The sequence below is a fragment of the Mus caroli genome, chromosome 12 (genome assembly GCF_900094665.2).
Source record: "Mus caroli chromosome 12, CAROLI_EIJ_v1.1, whole genome shotgun sequence".
Taxonomy (NCBI): Eukaryota; Metazoa; Chordata; class Mammalia; order Rodentia; family Muridae; genus Mus; species Mus caroli.
This window is the reverse complement of record NC_034581.1, coordinates 68,901,362-68,909,367: the sequence shown is the minus strand read 5'-3', so window position 1 is coordinate 68,909,367 and position 8,006 is coordinate 68,901,362. Positions and strand designations below refer to the sequence as shown.

At 45.3% G+C, this 8,006-nt stretch overlaps 1 long non-coding RNA gene across 1 annotated transcript; it reads left to right on the top strand.

Moving 5' to 3' along the window:
* Nucleotides 1–690: 690 nt before the first annotated feature.
* On the top strand, nt 691–3,213 carry LOC110306453. Its single transcript, XR_002379277.2, has 3 exons — nt 691–850; nt 1,958–2,078; nt 3,178–3,213. It is a non-coding gene; the product is annotated as an uncharacterized LOC110306453 (long non-coding RNA).
* The last annotated feature ends 4,793 nt before the right edge of the window (nt 3,214–8,006 follow it).

The window sequence follows — 8,006 nt, the reverse complement described above, 5'->3', positions numbered from 1 at the left end:
CAACTGGTTCTACACATTCTCTTTAAAAGTATCTTTTTACTAACTATATGCAAGAAATGAGTGTTACGTTAAAGAACAGGACAGACATCGTCCCAGTAGTCACGAGGATTGGGTAAATGGCCTACTGATGAAAGAGTTGGGATGACAGACACCATTACCAGGGACTGTTTCTTAGTAACAGTCCCCCACCCCACCCCACCCCCACCTGCCAGACATCTGCTCCAAGAAGGATCCATACCTTAAGGCTGAGCCAGTGAGATCATTTGCTCTCGTGTGCTTAGAGATGAGTTCTCAGTTGGATTCATGATCCCTGGAGACTCAGGTTCCAAACTTTTTTTTCTTATTCATTTATATATCCATTTACATACCAAACTCTGCCCTCCGCCCTCCCCCCCACACACACACACACAGTCTCTACCCCCACTCCCTCCCCATTACTTCTTCTCACCACCACCACCACACCATACCCCCGGGTAACCGCCCACCCTGGCCCATAGACGCACCTAATTGTGCAGTTTCCAAACTTGGTTTCAGTTTAAAGAGGATCCTGGGAAGAGTGGCAGGACATTTAAGGTTGGAACTGTGATGCCTCTTGCCGCCACAAGGGGGCAGATACAGGAGCTCAGAGAAAGCAGGGAGGAAGGAAGCTGCTTAGCAGCAGAGAAAAACCTGATGCCTGAGGGATTGTGGGAGCCCCACCCAGCTCACCGGAATCCAGCGACAATTCTGCGATTCGTTTGTCACTTGAGCTGTTTTTTGTTTGTTTGTTTGTTTGTTTGTTTGTTGTTTTTTAAGTTTGGAATATATTTCTACCAACAATTTCTAAATTGAATGGTAAACTCAGCACACGGTAAGGGCTTAGTCCCAGGAAAGCAAAAGCAGTAGCTACGATAGGAAAGGGGGGGAAAAAAGAGCCCTGAGACAGAAGAGCGCGCGCGCACACACAAAAGCCCAAAGGAAGGGCTGAAGAGAGGGCTTGATCAGTAAAGTGTTTACTCCCCAGTTCAATCCCAGAGGATTGAGGGGACAAGAGGGAGTGCACAAGAGGGAGGGAGGGACCGACCGAGGGGCAGAGGGAATGGGGAGGACGGGGGGGGGGGCATAAAAAATAGCAAAGCCTGGAGTGACAATGTTTGCCTGGGGAGGGTGGGAGTAGAAGAATTCCGGAAAGCTCCAAAGCCAACTAGCCGGGCACAGAGACCCTGTGTCTAAGTGGAAGGTGAGGCTCAACTGCCAAGATTGTCCTGTGACCTGATTCACAATCTGTGCTCACACAGGCACACACATAGGTCATGCACGAGGGTGCACACACAAAAGAGAAAAATAACTAGTAAAGCAATTATGATGTCTCTACGGTTTCTATATACATACATACACATGCGTACAGAGGCACATACATATATACACATACATACATACATACACGCACACACATACACAGGCATGTGTACATATATAACATATGCCTCAATATGTAAACATGTGTATATATACACATTCATGTGTGCATACTCAGACATATCCCTGTGCAGAATATGCAGGCACATGCACACACATACACATAGCTGTACCCAAGCAGTTTCAGGATCTTAGGTAATGACAAACGCATCAAGGTCCCTCCAGTTGCATCAGAGCTGAGACCTGTCCTAGCATAGGTGACCTCTTCATATCCAGCTATTTCAGGACATGGGTATATCTGGCACAGCCTGCTCTTTTCTGGACTGAATAAACTTCTATCCCCATTTCAATACCAATAGAAGTCATTTCCCCCTTTTTTTTCTTAGCTGTGCCTAGCATTTTACCTTGTTGCAGACATTCACTTGCTGTTTCACTAATGCCCCCAATGCAGTCACATGTTCCCTGCCATTTGCTCATGTGCATAGCAGACAGGTAGGGAGGCAGACACCTTCTCCTATATATGGCTCTGTTTTTTTGTGTCTTCCCTTGGGGTGTCCAGGTGCTGCTGCACACCAGCGGGGAGGATGGAGCAGAGCCAAGTTCTGAGTTCCAACTCTTCCTTGGGGTGCCCAGGCCCTGATGCACTCCAGGTGGGAAAGGATGAAAGGAAGTCTGAACAGGTGGGTCAGTAGGATCTTGGTCTGTCAGTGAATGCTGGGGGCAGGGGTAGAGGGGTGAGGGGAGGGGGACAAGCCTCCTCCAAAGATTTCAGTGTTACATTGCAGCTTCAGGGTTGCAGCTCTTTTAGAAGACAGCTCTCATTATACACACACACACACACACACACACACACACACCTTGGAGATTAAGAAGAGGTTCTTCTTAGAGTGAATTTTCCCTAGCTAAGCTTTAAGGCTGGGGTGGGGGATACCTCATTTGCATGGAGAGTCATTCCAGGAAGGTGAGCTTGTAATTTTGTCAAGGATTACATGACATTCCTCAGAAGATTAGGGTTGGGCTCTCTAGACCAGGCAGAAAAGAGGAAGCCCCAGCAAAGTGGCATGCAAACCATTAATTCTTTTCCACTATTAGAGACAAATCCAGGATCTTACAGGAAGCAAATGCCCTCCATGGCTGAGCTCAGCCCTATACCATGACCTTGACCCCCAGGAAACATTTCCACTTTTTGCTGGGCATCTTTTAATTTAGTGGGATAAATGAGACAAGCTATATGTTCTAGCATGGTCTACCCAGTTATCTCAGCATCTGGCCCATTCTTAGCTGAATACTCGACATGATCAGCTGCCAGCAATGGTTTTGTTGGCATCCGATCCTAATGCCCAGACTTACAGACTAAGCAGGCAGCTGTGGCAGAATGCTCTGAGCTGTACATTGCTAGGCTGGGCAGCTGTTAATACCAATAGTGATGTTGCACACGCTGCAATATTTAAACATTTTTTATGTATGTAGATGTTTGGCCTACATGTATGTCTCTGTACCATGTGTGTGCCTGGCACTCTTGGTGACCACAAGAGGGCAGTGAATCCTTTTCAACTGGAATTGAATATGCTTGTGAATTGTCAGGTAAGTCCTGGAATGAGACCCAGGGACTTCTGGAAGAACCAGTGCTTTTAACTGCTGAGCTGTCTCTCCAGGTATATCCTCACAGATTCCGGTTTTTGAAAGTATGTTAGAGCTATACACAGCCAACAAACTTCATTACTTATACAAATAAGCCAAAGCTACAAGACCCTTAATTTAAGATGTATTTTCTTCCAGGAAGATGAAGAAGAAGAAGAAGAAGAAGAAGAAGAAGAAGAAGAAGAAGAAGAAGAAGAAGAAGAAGAAGAAGAAGAAGAAGACATATTACAATAACAACAACAACACACACACACAATAACACAATATATCTGGTCCATATTTAAGAAACTTGAAACTGAGCAGTTTGCTATTAAAAGAATACAATGGTTTTGTAATTTAAGACAAAAGAAACGTCAGGCAGTCCAGTTCCCTGAGGTACACAGAGTCATTAAGGAAACATTTGTTCCCCCGAGTCACTTTTGAGGATGTCTGGCTATGGCCTGAAAAGCAGGAAAGGAATAATGAAGTTGAGGGTTGGTTTCACAGAGATCTTCACCTGACCTTTCTACTGTAGCTGCTTTTGTTCTTGAGCACAGGAGGAAATAAAGGACACAAACAGTTGTCTCTGCGGGAATAATGACTAAAAGTGTGAGTCCAAAGCAAGGGGGCCAATAAGGGAGCTATGTGGGAGTCTTCACCCTATCCCTTACTGGGTTTCTGTGGGAGTCTTCACCTGTTCCCTTGCTGACTTTCATGGCAGTGGTTTTCCTGTCTTACACATTGATTGCCACAAAACCCATAGCCAGTGAAATCCACTCATCAAGTGAACCTAAACAGCCCATTTGAGGGGAAGATACCCGTGAGGAGCGGGTGTGGCAGCAGTCCCAAGATGGCGCCCAGGACTGCAGCTAAGTCTTATGACTTGCACCTGACTTCCTCATACACCTGAAAATAAGCCACGACCATTGTGAGAGCTGCGCAGGTGCACCATGATGCTGGCAGTGTAAACAAGTCCATATTTGGTGGAGACGTGCCCCTGCCACCCTGATTGGCTGACGCTGAGTGCCTGGTGAGGTGACGTGGCCTGCTGTGAGTGGATGGGGGCTGAGAGTATATAAGCATACCTCCCTGGGTACCCGAGGTCCCTGTAGTAGCATCAGGCGTTCCTGCAATAAAGGCTGTTGAGAAGAATCCAACCGTGTTTTGTCTTCCTTGCTGGCCGAGGTGGGCGCAGCAGATACCTGAGCTTTGAGAGACTCAGTGGAGTGAGAATCACAGGATTTCAGAGCTGGCCTTCCACTCCCTCCCCTCACACTGGTGGGTGTTTGCGTCTTTCTGTTTTCATACAAGGTTAGTCTTCTTTGATATACCTCCATGTTGAACTCACTAACTGAAGGTATTCTGGCTTAGGCCACACATCAAGGCAGGAGCATGGGAAGACTGGGAAGGGAGTCATACTTGCGCATGCAGGAGGGGAGGAGATGGAGCCTTTGTTCCAGATACCTGAATAGAGGAAAGTTTTTATTTCAAGCAATATTATAAGACTGACAGCAGGGCAATGGTGGCACACACCTTTAATCCCAGAACTTGGGAGGGAGAGACAGGCAAATCTCTGTGAGTTTGACGAGGTCAGCTTAGTCTACTGTTAAGAATTCTGTCATCATGTCTGTTGTCGGAGAGTGTTTCATTCTACCATAACAAAATATCTGAGACTAAGTAGCTTAGAAACAACATTCCTTACAGTGACAAAGACAGCGAAATCGAAGATAAAAACACTGGTCAATTCAGTCTCTGGTTCCAAGGTACTGTGGAGCCTTTACTGTGGAGTCTTTCCTCTTCCAAAGAAGAAAAGGATGTGTATGACAGCTACCCCAATGCTTTTCTTGTAGTAGCATCAGTTCACAATGAGTCTTTGTGACCTAACACCTTCCATTTGGCCCCGCCTCCCAACACTGTTGCCTAGGGATCAAGGAGGGATAGCCTTCCACCACATTCCTGAATTGCCTTACCCCAAGGGACCTCACAATTTCATCTGTCTGGGTCTCCCCTGAGCATCTGAGCTCCTAAGCTGGACCAACTGTGTCAGGAGAATGTAGAGACCCAGGTGGCCATTGGCTGACCAAGCCAATGGCTTCTCTCTCTCTGTGTATAGTTCATTTTACATTCTGAGTGAATCTGTCTTCTGGGAAGGTTCCATGTCTGGGTTCAGCCACAATCGTCACAGCTCAGCCTGTTCTTTGGTTTTTACCTTCTACCATCGCCCTTCTTGGGATATTTGCTTCTCTTCAGTTTGAAAGCCACTTTCATTTGAAAGTTCCCCCACTGTCAATCTGTGTGACTCAGAAAGCTTTGGCCTGTGCTTACCCTCTCTGCCCAACTCCCCAACCTATTCAGTAATACCCAGCATTCTTCGGGCTTCTGACCTGTCTCAGAGCCACCTGGACTAGTCTCTCAGCTCAATCAGTCGGATGGTTATGAATCCAGCTGTGGCTTGCTTTGCAAAGTCCCTCCTGCCTTCCCACTTCCTGTTACACTCTCCCAGACTTGATAAGTATAATTTCTTCTATTTTACTTTGAAGCACCTGGAAATACTCTTAAGCTAAATTCGTTTCAACAATTAACTCTTGCTATTCTACGAACAGGCTGCTTTCTTTGTTAATCCCCTCTTCTCCCACACCTAATACTATTTTTTGGCTCGAACGGATTCCCAAAAGTTCACCTCAGCCTTACCTCTGATACTAGTAGTCAGCAAGCTTACAGAGTGGCCATTCTCTCCAGAGAATTAAGACCATCGATCTTCCCCATCAGGTGTTGAGACGCTTCTCCATGGTCCCCATAGCCATCTGTGGAAGGATCTTGATTACAATAACAGTAGAGAGCATTAACTCACAATTCCACAGAAACGACCCCTTGCCATATTTTCCAAGGGCTCTCTGTAGACGTTAATCTCTCGAAGCAACTCTGTGAAATAAACACTACTAGTCTCATTTTACACACAAGGAAATGGGCTGGAATGATAAATTAGATTTTGGGGGCTGGTTAAGAGCACTGACTGCTCTTCTGAAGGTCCTGAGTTCAAATTCCAGCAACCACATGGTGGCTCACAACCATCCACAACAAGATCTGGCACGCTCTTCTGGAGTGTCTGAAGACAGCCACAGTGTACTTACAAATAAATAAATGTTAAAAATGAAAAGAAGAGGGGAGGGGAGGGAAGGGGAGGGGAGGAAGAGAAGAGGAAGAGGAAGAAAGAGAAAGAGAGAAAGAGAAGAAGAGAAGAGAAGAGAAGAGAAGAGAAGAGAAGAGAAGAGAAGAGAAGAGAAGAGAAAAGAGAAGAGAAGAAATTAAATTTCATTGGCAGTGAATGGGAAAATAGAAACTGAACCCAGGGGTGCTGGAGACAACAGCAATGATCAACAGTGTCTTGGGGGGCAACAAAGGCACTGCAGGCTTTAGCCCTAGTGTGGAAGCCTCCTGGGTCTGCCCCACTAGTCAGCACTAGTTTTTCTGGGACTCATGTTGCCAAGCTCCAGGCTGGGGTTCTAAATTCTCCTGCCTTCTCTTCCTGACTATGGGGCTACTCTCCTGCCTGTGTTACCACCCTAAACTCTGTCCCTTTCTTCCATCCTAGTCCCATCCCCCTGCCCTTCCACCACATCTCTAGTCACTACTTCATGCTTCTTTTTGTTCCAATATTTTTTCTCCTCCGCTACCATTAACTGTATGCTATGTTATCCACATGTATGGACTTATGGACTAAAGTCCTTTGTGGAGCCTCCTTTATCAATATTATATACATATATATATATGTATATGTGTGTATACATATATGTATATGTATATATTTGATAATATTAATAATATTGATATGTAATATTGATATATTGATATTTATATACACACATGTGTGTATGTGTGTGCACATATATGTGTTTCTTTATAATTGTTTATTTACTAGTCTTACAAATCACCATAGCTACAGCATCCTGTATTTATTTGGGTTGTTTTATTTTATGACCCAGGGTCCCATGTTGCTCATGCTGGCTTAGAAATTACTATGTGGCTCAGAATGGTGCTGAACTCAGGATCTTCCTGCTTCTGCTTCACAAATGCTGTGATCGAGACATGTGCCACCACACCTAGCTAAACATGCTATTTTTAATGTCTGTGATATAGTATCATCCAGCAAGAGGCTCAACTAGTTTCTTCTGGCTCTCACATTTCAAAACTTTATTGGGGTGCCCATATTTTCATCCATTAATGAATGCATTACAATCACATTGCTGAAAGATTTTGCTTGTTTGTTTGTTTATGCTGAGAAGCACACGTCCACCCTCTGGGAGCTCAGAGTGGCTTACCAATTTACTGCAATATTGTTATGTGACCATGAGTAAGGGGTTATAGGAACACGAGCAACTTGTCTGTGACTACACTAGTGAAGAAAACAGCTCTCCCTTTCATAGTAACCATTTCTAAGTTATTCTTTTAAATGACAACCTATCTATAATGTGTGGAGAGCCGTGAGCAATTGCCATCATGAGCCTCCGCTGTGCCTAACTGGTAAACAAGTAATGTGCGCAGGTGCAAGAGTAAATTCGTGCCAAGTCACTGCCCATCCCCGGGTGTGGTGATGAGGCTCTGGGAGAGCAGCCAATCAGGTGTGGACAGGCCACACTAAGGTGTATATAAGCAGCACCTTTTTGGTGCTTGGGGTCTTCCTCTTCATGTTGAAACTGGTGTAATAAAGTTGCTGCAGAAGGATCCGGTTTCTCACGCGAGTGTTCTTGCTGGCGAGACAATAGCGCCTGTGAGAATAATGTATAAAATAACCATAACCAGACACCCAAACCCAAGGGGCCAGGATGATGACTCTCAACAACTTCTTCCTGCTGAACACAGGTGATAAATCTTTAAAGGGATGGGGAGGGTATTACATACATGTGCTGCTACATCAGATGTTTACATGGATACTAGGACTGCAAAACTGGGTTATGCCTGCACTGCAAGCACTTTACCAACTGAGCCAT